Raw genomic sequence first — 15,001 nt, 5'->3', positions numbered from 1 at the left:
TTCGAACTGCTAACCTTGAGGTTGGCAGCCCGACTCATAACCACTACACTACCAGAGCACCTTAAGTATTTAAAGTAAAACACATCTAAAAGACAGAAAATAGGGAACCAGAGTTATCAATTTAAAATGAAGTCAACTATAAAGCAAACAGAGGGAACAGTGTAGATACAGAACTTCCAAATGGCAAGAAGTCAAGTAGATTTCAAGATAAAACAGACGGTTTTAACTGAATTACAGGATAATCTCAAAGAAAATTAATGCACCTTCACATCAAAATTAAAAAGAAGAAACTCAGAAAGATTCAGTAAACATTAAAATAACAGCAATGAAGAACATGTAAAGTAAAACCCACAAACAAAATGAACTCAGTGCAGAAATTTTTGTGGAACAAAGAATCTAACAATACCACAAAAAACACACACACACAGCAAAATGACAGCAATCAATTCATACCTATTGATGTTACACTGACTGTAAATCGATTAAATGCAACAGTCAAGAAAGAGATTGGCAGAATAGCTAAGAAAACAGGATCCTTCAATATGCTGTCTACAAGAGACACACCTTACACACAAAGACAAAAATAAACTAAAAATCACAGGGTGGAAAGAAGTACCCTCTGTGGTAGAAAAAGATGGAGACCGTCTAAATGCCTGTCGACAGAAGAACGATTTAACAAACTTTGGTGCATACACACACTTGAATACTACACAATGCTGGAGAATAATGATGAATCTGGAAACCACCTCATAATATGGATGAACCTGAAGGACACTATGCTAAACACTAACGGAGTCCTGGTGTGGTGTTGCAGGATAATGCACTGGACTACAAGATAGGTTTGAACTGCAAGGTCAGGAGTTCAAACCCACCAACTGCTCCTTGGAAATAACATACAGGGTCACTATGAGTGGGAACCTACTCAATGGCACTTAATAATAATAAAAGGGCAAATACTGTATGAGATCACTGTCAAAAAATGTTAAAAAGGGTTTTCTTGATAAAAGGAGCATTCTATGATGGTTCCCAGGGGTGAGAGGGATGGGAAAACAATTCACTGGGTAGAGAGTAGACTCATGTTAGCATGGGGAATGTGACACACCACTAGAGGGAGGTGGGCACAGGGAGGAATGTGAGAGTTCACATGAATAGAGCTCAATACTGGGAACTGATGGGCCATGGAAGGGATTGCCGTCACAAAGCATGATTTGTTGAATGTGGGACTGATGAGCTCCCCTATAAACCTTCACTCAATTCACAACAGAAGGTTAAAAAAACAAAAATCAAAAAGACTGCCATAGACGCCCCGGGGGACTCCATTGGACCATTAATACCAAGCAAAAATTGATGTCTTATTTCCGGGATCAGAGCTCTGAAGTTCCATTTCTGGGTCATTAACGAGGTTGGTCAAGGTCTTTTGGGGACAGCCATGGTAGCTTATGTGTCCTTTTTCAGGTACCAACATGACTGTCCCCATCCAGTAACAATGAGCTCACTGACCCCACTGACTACAGTGTGAGCAGCCCACAGCCATGGTCTATTTTATTAGACGGAGATTAATGACGCTCTATTTATGGCCCAGCCACAGGTTGATTTACACGACAACTTCTGGTTCTAATATCACAGGACAGTGGATCTCTTGGTGTCAGGGAGGACATGCGGTTATAGAGAAATGGGCTCTGGTAACACTATTTATGGTTACTCAGGAACTGACCCAGGACAGACCTCTACTTCCAGTAAGCAGGGCTGTGACCTCACTGGGCCCTGCCCCACATGGCAGCTGGCTGTCGGAGGCTGTGGTCAGTGGGCAACTGGGGCTGTCCACCTCACACCAACAGCGTCTGTGGTAGAAACTCTGTCCCACCACTCTCACCTCACACACTGCTTATGTGGCTATTCCCATGTCCCCACAGGGCAGGAGCCAGCTCGGCCTTCTCATCTGTCCCACATGGGCGAATAGCCCTCAGGACTGATGAGCCAGGAGCTGCTTGTGTTTCTCTGCAGACAGTCTGTCTACAGAGGAATGCCCACTTCTGCCCCCCTCGGGGGCATGCATCCTAAGTGCTGGGGGATCCAATTCTGTGCCTACCTGTGGTTTACTTTTCACCTTTCCTTCTTCCTGGGTCTCTCCATTTCCAAACGAATTGTTTGCAAGAAATTCAAAATGCAAGGAGGTACTCAAAGTGTTTGTAAGGCCACCAAAGTGCCAGGAACATATTAATAACGATATATCAGTTTTCCTTTTGAATTACAAGCAGTGACTTCGCTTCTTTAGTAAAAGGGAAAGTTCTTTCCTGGCAAAGCATCGGGTTTGGCAACATTGGAAATTGGGTGGGCTGAGTGATGGAAAAGTTAGTAGCGTTATTAATATTTAAAAGGCAACTCAGCTTTAATATAATTCAAATGTTGTATGATGGTCACAGGAAATGATGACAGTCGCAGTGAGCACATTCCGTGACAAACAAGTGGGGAGCTTTGTTCACGGGGGGACACATCTCACTTTGACATCATTTGGAAGCTCAGGTACCAAAAGTCCTTCCATCTGGTTACCTGCCTGTGATGTTTGTTCAATTCACACTCTTATGTCATTGAGTGTTTTCATAAGTCGTGTAGGATTGGAATCACGTGCCGTTCACATGCCAGGTCCCCGGGCATGAATGGTTAAGCTCTTAACTACCGGCTGGAATCCTCAGAAGACGGACCTGGGGCTCCGCTTTCAAAAGGTCGCAGCCTTGGATTCTGTGGAGTACAGAGAGGCAACTGACCACAGCAGGGGTGTGGCAGTGAACAGGCTTAAGAGCTCACAGGCACATTGGAGGTTCAAGTCCACCCAGAAGCACCTCGGAAGACAGGCCTGGCAATCCGCTTCCCAATGTTCACAACCTTGAAAAACCTGTGGAGCCATTCCACTCTGCACACCTGGGGTGGTCGTAGGTGGGAGTTGGCTCTATAGCAATCAACACAAGAATCAAGGTGAGAGGAGAGTGGATTCACAGACATGGCCTGGGACCAGCTGGCATCTGGCCCAAGACAGACCCCACAGCCAGGAATGGCTTGTGTCTTCCTGTTCCTGTTCTCTTCCTATTTCAGATGCCAGGACAGCCGAGCCACCACACACAAACCCACATCAGGACGGAATGAGTTCACACACACACCTCAGTCCCCCAACATGTGGACCCTGTAATAATGAGTGTCTTAAATGAGGTGGGAAATTAGGTTATGTTTTCTTTCACTTTTTGAGGGTACTATGGGTTAATGCGCCAGACTGCAAAGCCGTTTGAACTGCAAGGTTGGCAGTTCAAGCTCACCAGCTGCTCTTTGGAAACCCTATACAGGGTCGCTATAGGTCGGAAACGACTCGACGGCACTTAACAACAACAACAATGTGTTGGAAGCAGTGCAACCAGAGTGCTCCTTGGAGGCCAAGATGGCCAAACTTCGTCTCTCATACTTTGGACACATTGTCAGGAGAGACCAGTCACTGGAGAAGGATATCATGTTTGGTAAGGTGGAGGGTCAGAGGAAAAGAGGAAGACCCCCAGTGAGATGGATTGGCAAAGTGGCAGCATCCATGGGCTGAAGTGTGGCAACAGTAGTGAGGTTGGCCCAGGATCGGGCAGTGTTTTGTTCTCCTATACATAAGGTCACTATGGGTCGGTACTGACTTGATGGCACCTAACAAGAACAACATGGGCTGAAAAGTGAGGCTTGGCTGTGCTTTGGGGTAAGCAATGAACTGCTAGCCACAAGGTCAGCAGTTCAAAGCCACCTGCCACTTCTTGGGAGAAAGATGAAGCTGTCTGCTTCCGTAATGATTTACAGCCTCAAAAACCCTACCTAGCTAGGGTCACTATGAGTCCGGATTGACTCACAGGCAATGGGTCTGGTGTGATGAAAAGACCTTTAACACATGAATGCAAATCTTATGTAAGAGCGAATTTGCTTTCATTCATTATTGCTTTGCTTCCACACTGTGGTGGCCCAGTGGCAGAATTCTCACCTTCCACATGGAGACCCAGGTGGGATTCCTGCCAACCTTACCTCATGAGCCATCTGTCCACGGAGGCTTGTGTGTGGTGATGCTGAGCCAATGTCAGCAGGAAGAAAAGCCTGGTGAACACTGCTGTTCCATCCACAAGTGATCCTGGGGATGAAGCATGTTGCCACATTGTTTGGGGCCAGCTTCATAGCAGCCAACAGCTCTCCCTCTCTGGACTGCTGGTCTCTGGGCTGGTCCTCTCTGGACAGCTGCTCCCCGCTTCCCCGGTCGCTTGCCTTCCCCCGAGCCCATTCTTGTCTTGGTCCCAACACTTGTCTCTGCCCACCTTCTGTGATGTCTCAGGTCCACTGTTGACCAGCCCAAGCTCCGTGAAGCACCCTGCCCATGGTCTTCATGAGCCTACATTCCCTGCTGCTTGTCCACTGCCCCTACGCTGCCCTCTCTGTGCATTTTCTTCCTCCTCCGCCTCCTTCTGGCCACCAAGTGGTCATCCACAAGACTGGACCCTGAATGTTCTTTCTGACCTCTGACCCTGGTCTCAGGGCACCAGGTTTGTATCTCCCTCCATCACAGCATTTCCAGTTAGACGCCTGCCAAACGCCACAAATTCAATACATTCAAGAGGCCCGAAACTGCCCTAAGCTGCTCCTTATCAATCTGCCATCAGCACATGGCTCCCTCATCACCTCTGAGTTCAGACCAAGCGCCTGGGAGCCCCTGGGAGTCCCCTATCCACAGTCAGTAACAGTTCCATGATGTTAAGCACTTGCTTCCCGGGAGACCTACTGTCAGCCCCACCAAGTCCATGGCAGGGTCCCCATTTGACATATAACAATGGGGACAGGAGGATGGATGGTCTGTCCGGCCCTAGCCCACTTGACAGAGGAGGGCAGTACAGACAGGGATGAGAAGGCCTGCCCTCTACTTGTTGATGTTGATGGATGCTTTGCAGACACAAGCAATCACTGGTACACATTGTTGTAGAAAAGTAAGGATGCATATTTCTAACCATTCCTGTGAAATGAACAAGAAAAAGGCTCATAATAACTAATAGAAGTGTTTGCTATTGGGGCAGGTAGATGGGAATTTCATGATACATTCTTGTCCATTTCAGCTAAGCTTTGGATGGTGTATTACCTATCTGAAAACTGAATTCAAGGTTTTCAAATCCTGTCAGGTGAATCACCTGCAAATGAGGTCTTGTCCATTTAGTTCCTGGTGCTTTGCCAGATCCCAAGAGCCTGAGAACTGGGTGAGCATGTTTGCTTATTCCATGTGTGTGTGTCCTGTCCAGACCCAACCAAGGGTTCAGAACCAGCTGGTCCCCACACCTACCTGCATATGGATCCTGAGATAGTAGAGCTTTCTAGAAAAACACCATGCAACTTGAAAAGCAGGTGACAGGGCAACTGTGGGTACTCACACTCAAGTCTGAACCTGCCCCTCAACGGGTCAGTGACTGTGAGGCTGGGGGTGGGGAGGCACAGGGGACAGGGGTGGTCCTCGAGGTCACACTAGGGACTGTTTTTTAAACTGAGCTGAATTTGTGTGTAGGTGCTGAGGGGTTTGAAGTCAGTGGGTCCTCGGGACAGTGTGGGTGGCTGACAAGGTAGGCAGGTCAGTGCAGAGGCAGAGCCTGCAGGGAAAATGCCCCTTTCTCCACAGTAAGTAATGGGGTCCCAGAGCAGGTGTGTATGCATAAGTGAGTCTGGATGTATATGTGTGTTCATGTGTGCGCCAGCGTGTGTGGTCACACAGCTGTGTGTGCTCAAATGTGTGTGCATGTGTGTTTGGTTATAAGTGCATGTGTGTGCTCAAATGTGTTCATTGTGTGCATGTGTGTGTAGCTATGTATGCATTATGTATGTACAGTTTATGTTAGACTATATTGTGTTATGTGTGTGAATATGGACTCCTGGTATAGTGCTGTAGGATAAGCACTGGACTGCGAACCACAAGATTGGAGGTTCAAACTGACCAACTGCTCCTAGGGAAACCCTATCCAGAACCAACCTGATGGTACATATAACAACAATGTGTGTGCATCATGTGTGTGTGTGCATGCATGTGTGTGTGTTTGTGTGCATGATCACACATGTGTATATGCTTGTATGAGTGTGGTCATACACATGTGTCTGTGTGTGTTCATATGTGTGTGTTCATGTGTATGTGGTCACGTGTGTATGTGTTTGTGTGTGGTCACATATGTATGTGCTTGTGTGTGGTCACACATGTATGTATGCTTGTGTGGTTGCATGTGTGTATGCTTGTGTGTGGTCGTATATGTGCTTGTGTGTGGTCACATGTGTGTGGTTACATATGTGTGTCTCTGTGTGTGATCACATTGTGTGTTTGTGTGTGGTCACACATGTGTGTATACTTGTGTGTGGTCACATGTGTGTGTTTTTGTATGTGTGTGGTTACACCTGTGTGCATATTTGTGAATGTGGTCACATGTGTGTGTTTGTGTGTGGTCACACGTGTGTGCATGTGCATAAACACATGTGTGTATGCTTCTGTGTGGTCACACCTGTGTGGGTTTTTGTATGCGGTCAAACATGTGTGTGTTTGTGTGTTTGTAGTCATGCATGTGTGTGCACTTGTATGGGTATGGTCACACACATGTATGCTTGTATGTGTGTGTTGTGTGTACATGTGTACACACATGTGCACTGGGGAGGCACACATGTCTAGATACATCTCCCTCACTGAAGCTGTCCAAGGAATGTCCAGAGTCGGCTGGGGGCACAGGGAGCTGGTTGGTGGCTGCCCTAAGCCCCTGAGTTTCAGGAGCAGAGGAGGCAGAGCAGTGGGCTCCTCCCTGACCTGGACAGCAGAGGCCCAGCCAGCCCCACTCAGGGGCCAAGACCAGACAACACACAGGCTGGCAGGCAGCAAGCCCAGCTCCCCGAGATCAGAGAAGACGCCCCCGTGCCACCAGGTCCCAGCAGTGCAGCCTCCGAACAGAGGGGCCAGGCCTCTCACAGGCCAATCCAGAGCAGCTAGAGCTACAGGTGCCCCAGACCTCTGGGAGCAGGTGTGCAAAGGACCATGAAGAGAATGGCACATTCACAACGTGTCCCCCCTCTACGCAGGTGTCCCCCAGAGATGCATCACCTGTGAAGATGACGCTGTCAGCAGGTTGGTGGGAGATCCTAACCAGTGGAAGAGTACCACATCCTCTTCTGACTCTAACCTGTCGCCAGAATGATCTTGGCTAAAGGCAGAGAATACCAGAAAGATAGTTACCTGTGCTTTCTTAACTGCAAATGCTCTTGACTATGTGGGATGGATCCCATGGGGGAAGAATGGATCTTCAAGAACATTTCGTTGTGCTCATGAGGAGCCTGCACATAGACCAAGAGGCAGTTGTTGGAATGGAAGGAAGAAGAGGATCATGAGTGGTTTAGAATCAGGAGAGGTGTTTGTCAGGGTTGAATCCTTTCAGCCACCATGGCCACACCAGAGTCCCATCCAAGCTTCCCTCACTGGACCTCCGGCCAGGTTCCTACTGTGAAGATGATATCAGGCAGACACCCAACCCCCACAAAGACATCCCTGGGAAACTCGGAGCAAGTGAACAAGTAACAGAGGGCGTTGTCCTGACCAGAAAGCTGTATCTCAGGCTCCTCCTCCTTCAGCTTCTCCCTTTCTCCCTCCCCAACCCCTTCCCCTGTCTCCTCCTCTCCCTCCCTTTCCTCCTTCCTGGAACATGATTATCACCTGCAGCCTTGATAAGCAAATAAACAAAACAAAGAAAACTTTCAGGGTCGCACCTGGGAGATCTCAGAGACCTGGGCATGGCCTGACCGAGCCTGAGGCAGGGCAGGTCTGAGGGTGACCCTCCAAGAGATCCAAGGTGCTGCTGCCTGCGGTATTGTCGGGTGGTCTCCTGACTGTGGAGGGCATGCTCCTGGACCAGGCCTCCCTTGGGAACCCCAGGGGACGGGACATGTCACCCTGCCTCAGGAAACCAGCTGGATGTCTGGATGTGGTGACAGCTCTGAGCTGACTCACAGAACCCTGCTTGGATCCACAGTGCCATGAAATGCGAAGCTGACCCTGCAGCAAAGGTGGAGCTGCATGGAGGAAATAGCAGACAGCCACCTGGCTGCATGTTCTGCGGGTGGAACTGGGGGCAGGAGATCCCTGAAGGGGGTCCGAGGTGCTTCAAGTCTTTGGAATGTCTCAGCATTCACAGCATTTCCTCTTTTGGGTCCTTTGTATCTTTTCTATGGGTTCAGGCATTCTGCAGAGAGGACATGACTGTGGACACGGAAGAGCTCACCCAGAGAGAAGCAAGCGGAGATACGGCAAGTAGCTCTGCATTCTGCCACCAGAGGGCGCCAGAAACCCAGCCTCCGTGGTTCCAGGGTTGACAAATTTGAAAAATGCGTTTAAGCCAACGTGCACAGTTCAGTTGTTTAGCATAATGTGTCCTGATATTAGAACCCCATCATTCCAGAAAGTGGTTCTGTTTTTTAAAACACATTTGTCTCGTCCGATCATAATCCCCCTTGTTGTTGTTGTTGTTGTTGTTATTAAGTGCCGTCGAGTGTGTTACGATCCATAGCAACCCTGCATAGGGTTTCCGAGAAGTAGCTGGTGAACTTGAACCGCCAACCTTGCAGTTCAAACAGCTTTACAATCTGACGCATTAACCCACAGCGCCACACCAGGACTTTAGAAGAGAAAAAAGGAACCATAAACAGAGCTACAGAAAAGAAAAATTTTAAATAAAATAAGTACACAAAAGCAGGAAGAGGGAAGATTAAAACAGAGACTAAGTATACAGAAAGATCAAGAAAAAAAGGAGGGACAGAAATAAGAGGAAGACGTGGGAAAAGAGAAACAGAAGAAAAGAAGAAAGACAAAAACAGAGGCTGAAAAGATCAAAGGAAGGGAGAGAGAGGAAGAAATAGGACAAACAACGGAAGAAAAAAATGAAAGTCACACAGTTGCAGGACCCAGAGAGACAATTCTGAGGGGTTCTGTTAATCAAGGAGCTTGCGAGGTGGTGGGGGAAGGGATGAGGTGGCAGCATCCCTGGCCCTCAATGGAGTTCCTATAGATGCAGGCATTGTCCGGCTGGACTAGAGCGTGGCCAGTGGCTGGGCCAAGGCTAATCAGGCAGCTCTGTGGGCTCTTTATGTCTGTCTGGAGCAGAGCTCACTCAAATCCAGGCAGCACCCGGGCATGTTGGTGGCCACATCTCTCTAGCATGGCTCACAACCTGGTGACTGTGAACTTGTGGGCAGCAGGGGGCTGCATTGAGGCTGCATGAGGGTGGGAGTTGACCACACCTCTGATCACCAGGGGAACTTGGAGAACAAGCTCTGCCCACCATAGGTGAGCCTGTCAATCAAAATCATCACAGGAACACACAAGCCACCACTGTGCAACAAACTGACAGATGGTGGGTGGGTTTTGCCTATAGAATCATTCACCCTTGGAATGAAAGGCTTGAAGTTTTATTCAGTTCTTTCAGCTTCTGAAAATGTTGGCCATTTCCTTCCCTTTTGACTTTCTAACCCCAGGTCTTTCCACATTTCATTATAATATTTGACTTCGTTTTCTTGAGCTGCCCTTTGAAATTTTGGGTTTAGCTCTTGGACTTCATCATTTATCGCAGTAACCTTAGCTTCTCTATGCTCAACAGCAAGTTTCAGAGACTTTTCTGACTTCCACGTAGGTCTTTTATTTCTCTCCTGTCTTTTTAATGATCTTTTTGCTTTCTTCATGTATGATGTTCTTGACATCATCCTACAACTCTTCTGTCTTTAGTGTCTAATGCATCTTTGGCTGTAGCTACATATATATGTTGTTGCAGTTGTTGTTGTGGTTGCCTGTGAGTCAGTTCTGACTCACACCAACCCTAAGCACAACAGAAGGGAACATCGCCTTGCAGGGCCTGGGCAAGCCTCACAATGGCTATGCCAATACATCGCATTGGGAGGGTCTTCCTCTTTTTTGTTGACCCTCTACTTTACCAGGAATGATATCCTTTTCCAGACACTGGTCCCTCCTAGCAACATGTTCAAAGTATGAGAGCTAAAGTCTTGTCATCCTAACTTCTAAGGAGCATTCTAGCTGTACTTCTTCCAACACACACTTGTTTATTCTGGCAGTCCATGGTACTTTAATATTCTTTTCCAGCATCATAATTCAAATACATCAATTCTTCTGTGGTCTTTCTTATTCACTTTTCAACTTTTGCATACTTATAAAGTAATTTAAAATACCATGGCTTGGGTCAAGCACACATTAATCCTCGAACTGGTATCTTTGCTCTTGAATACATTAAGGAGATTCTGTGCAGCTGCGTTCACGAGTGTTGATTGTGGATCCAAGCAAAATGAAGTGTTTGGACACTTCACTGTTTTCTCCATTTGTTATGATTTCATTTATTGAGAATATCAGACATATGTCTGCTTGTGCTTTATTGACCACAGACTGTGCTGGCCGTGACAAACTGTGGACAGCATTGTGAAGAACAGGGATTCCAGAACACTCAAACTACATAGGCCAAGAGGCAGTCTTCAAAATCAGGAAAGCGGGGCACCAGGCTTGTGTTCTTTCACCATACTTATTCAATCTGAGAAACTGGATTATATGAAAAAGAATGTGGCATCAGGATTGGAGGAAGGCTCATTAACAGCCTGTGATATGCAGATGATACAACCTTGCTTGCTAAAAGTGAAGATTAATTAAGATACTTACTGACGAAGATCAAAGACCACAGCCTTCACCTCAGTGTAAAGAAAACATGTACAATGGAGTGCTAGTCAGCCATTAAGGACAGGAAGTCTAAATACATACCATGACATGAATGGGGCTCAGAAGCATTAAATTAAAGAGGCCAGACAAAAAGACAAATATTGTATATTCCCCCATATCTCACAGACCTCTGGTAGCACAGCGGTTATGAGTCATGCTGCTAACCTCAAGGTCAGCAGTTTAAAACTACCAGTCATTCTACGGGAGAAAGATGAGGCTTTCTGCTCCCGTAAAGATATACAGCCTTGGAAACACAAAGAAGGGTCGCTATGAGTCAGAACAGACTCGTAACCACCACCATCACCACCAGATACTAAAGTTTTAGAATGTTGTTGTTGTTAAGCGCCGTGGAGTCAGTTCCGACACATAGCGACCCTGTACAGGGTTTCCGAGGGTGTAGAAAGCCTCATCTGTCTCCCGCGGAGCGGCTGGTAGTTTCGAACCGCTGACCTTAAGGTTCGCAGCCCGATTCATAACCACTATGCTACCAGAGCTCCTTAAGTTTTAGAATAGGCAGAGTCATAAAAGCAAAATTTCTTAGAGGTTACCAGGGCCTGGGTGGTGGAGGAGGAAGGGAGAATTACTGTTTAACAGTAGAGTTTCTATTCAAGATGTTGAAAAGTTTGGGAAATTAACAGAGGTGAGGTTTTTGGCATGTCAAAGGTAATCAGTACCAGCGAATTGCACACTTAAAACTAGTTAATACGGCAGGTTTTGTGTTTTGTGTGGATTTCACCATAATGAATTTTAAAACTAGTTAATATGGCAGGTTTTATGTTATGTGTGGATTTCACCATAATGAATTTTAAAAGCAAAAGTGCTGAGTCGATAGTCAATAGTGATAGAACAATTTGGAGAAGGATGATGACCCTAATTGTAAAACTTGAAGAATTTAACCAATTTCAACCATTTGTACAGACAGAAATTGTTAGACTGGTATATTGCTGTGTATATTTTCAGCAAATTTTTAAAATAACAAAAGGAAGGGTGTTTCTCTAGAAAATATTGTGAAGATAATTTTTGGTAGTCATCAAGTTTAGCGTATGTGAGGAAGAGCCGGGAGGACCCTGACCAGCATCTGTGCTCAGCATAGTGGCAGACCATGAGTCCAGCTTTGGGTGGACAGCTGTGTTGTGGCTTCAATTAGGGAGGAAGAGGCTATGGTTTCAGTCCCGGGAGCCCTGCATGAAGGTCCCATTCCTTAAATCCTGTCTCAGGAGATGACTGGTGTTACATAGCTGTTGCTTTTCACCTACAGATAATTGCATACCTAAAGAAAAAATAATCACTTACCAAAAAAATGTTTTAAACTTTGTATTTATTCATTAGGGAGTTTATCTCCAGGACAAAGGGCAGAAGTCTGAAAGGTGTTCTTGTTAGGTATCATTGATTCAAGTTTCAACTCACGATGCATCCATGTAACAGAGTAGAACTTCCCCTAGGGTGTCCCAGGCTGTCATCCTTAACAGGTCAGTAGAAGGCAGCAAACTGAAACAGAAAGGCGCCTAGAAAGTCGGAGGTGATCTGAGCTCTTCTCCTTGTTTGAAGGTGAAAGCGGAAGTTTGCAGTATTCAGGCCAAGCGTTGAGTGTGTTGGTGAATTTCTGAGTCAACTTGGCTGGTGTTTTGAAGGCATTTTCATGTGATTAACATCTACAGTCAGCTGACTTCTCTTCACAATGTGGGTGAGTTTCATCCAATTAGTTGAAGTCCTGAAGCACAAACACCTGAGGTTTCTAAAAGGAGAAGGAATTCTGTGTGGAGACTGCAATCAACCTCCTGCTGGGCTTCCCAATCACTTCCTGGCCTGTGGATTTGGGACTCAGGACTGTAATGCCAGCTCTCTCCCCTGTTTCCAGAAAGTTCGCACTTGTCACTAGTAGACCAGTTCCTCACCCTACTTCCCTCACTCTCTCCCACTCACCCTCCACTTGTGTCTTGTCTCTCTCTTCCTCAGTTCTCCCTCTCTCTCCTTATTTCTCTCTCTCTGTTTCCCTCTCTCCCTCACTCCCCTTCTCTCTCTCTCCCAGCTCCACTCCCCATCTCCTTCTCAGTCTATTTCTCTCTCTCTCCTATTCTCAATAGGCCAGCTGAGCCTGGAAATTAACTGTAAAAACATGAGTTGTCCAATGACGGTACTTAAACCTGGGAAGGAGCTTGCTGCCTTCTGGTCCTGCGTTAATGATACAAGGTGCCCGCCTTCCTTTTCCATTGGCCCCATGGTAGCATAGGGTAACACTTTAGCTTAGGGACAGAATAACACTATCAGCAACATCAAATACTAGTAAGTGCTCTCCCCTGTGGAAAGAGTTCAAAGTGAAACTTAAGTCCCATTAACGCAATGAAGCCAAGGCTGTAGCAGCTCCAGTGTAGAGACAAAGGACAGAGAGACTTACTTTGTCAGGGTCTTCTCATTAAACCAAGAGCAACAGTATGTCAGGGCTGGTATGGGAGGTCTCACTGAACCCGGAATACAAGGCATGTGGCACTCATCTCTACCTCCATATCTAGAGTTTAAAAGATGAGCGTGATGTATTGCTGGGAAATTCAGTATTTCTCACTCACCAGAATTCAAAACTTCAAAAACATCATCCAATACAAATGGATGTCTTTGTAAAATGTATCTATATCTTCCTGTCTAACTAAAACGTAGACTAACCATGTTCTAAGCATTGTGGTTATGAGTCGGGCTGCTAACCCCAAGGTCATCAGTTCAAAACTACCAGCTGTTCCACAGGAAAAAGATGAGGCTTTCTACCCCCATGAAGATGGTTACAAATTGGACTGCGAACCACAAGGTCAGCAGTTCAAAGCTACTAGCTGTTCCACTGGAGAAAGATGAGGCTTTCTGCTCCCGTAAAGATTTACAGCCTTGGAAACCCTACACTGGGAGCCGGATCCAGCTCCACGGCACATCACCAACATCAAACTGTAAAAGGATAGATCTCTGTTTATTAAAGTCACCTCCATGTAGTATTTCTAGGATTAAGCACTGGACCCCAATGTCATTGTGAACTCCAAGGGCAGCGGTTCAAACCCAGCAGCCACTCCTCGGAAGCCCTATACAGGGTCGCTGTGAGTCCAAACCAACTCGATGGCACTTCACAACAACAAGTGACAGGAAGTCACCACCTTCTCTGGTTGTGCTATGAAGGCTGCAGGTACTGTGGTGCCGGAATCTATGCCACTGACATTTCAAAGATCAGCAAGAGCACAATTCACGGACAAGGCTGCCTGATGAAGAGTGACTAGGACGGGAGGCCTCTAATCTCCCTCCGTGGACCGCAGCAGAATGTCGTTTGACGTGTTGCAACTGCCTCTTGGTCTATATACAGATTCCTCATGAGTACAATTAAGTGTACCAGAATACTCATACTTCACAATGTTGTCCATGGCTTAGCATGATCCACACAATTAAAAGCCTTTGCATAGTCACTAAAGCACAGGTAAACATCTTTCTGGTATTCTCTACTTTCAGCCAAGATCCATCTGATGTAAGCAATGATATCCCTCTTTCCACATCCTCTTCTGAATCTGGTTTGAACCTCTGGAAGTTCTTTGTCAATGTATGATTGTAGCCGTTTCTGTATTACCTTTAGTAAAACTTTACTCACATGGGATATCAAAAATATTGTCCAATGATTTCCGCATTCCGTTGGGTAAACTCTCTTTGGAATTGGCACAAGTACGGATCTCTTCCAATCAGTCGGCAGGATAGTTGTCTTCCAAATTTCTTGGCAGAGATGAGTGAGTGCCTCTTGTGCCCCCTCACTTTGTTGAATGATTTCTATTTGTTTTCCATCAATTCCCAATGCCTTGTTCTTTGCCAGTTCCTTCAATGCACCTTAAACTTCTTCTTTAGTATCATTGGCTCCTGATCATATGCTACCTCTTGAAATGGCTGAACATTAACCATTTCCTTTTGGTACAGTGATTGTGTAATCCTTTCATCTTCTTTTGATGTTTTCTGCATCATTCAATAATTTTCCCAGAGAGTTCTTCAATACTGAAAGTTGAGGCTTGAATTTTTTCTTCAGTTCCCCCAGCTTGAGAAATTCTGAGCATGTTCTTCCCTTTTGGTGTTCTAACTCCAGATCTTTGCACATTTTGTTATAATATTTTATCTTGTTTTCTCAAGCTGACTTTTGAAATTTTCTGTTCAGCTCTTGTACCTCCTCATTTCTTCCATTTGCTTTAGCATCTGTATGCTGGAGAGTAAGTTTCA

The sequence above is a fragment of the Chrysochloris asiatica genome, unplaced genomic scaffold (assembly GCF_000296735.1).
Source record: "Chrysochloris asiatica unplaced genomic scaffold, ChrAsi1.0 scaffold00162, whole genome shotgun sequence".
Lineage (NCBI taxonomy): Eukaryota > Metazoa > Chordata > Mammalia > Afrosoricida > Chrysochloridae > Chrysochloris > Chrysochloris asiatica.
The sequence above is the reverse complement of the archived record's forward strand: the minus strand, read 5'-3'. Positions refer to the sequence as shown.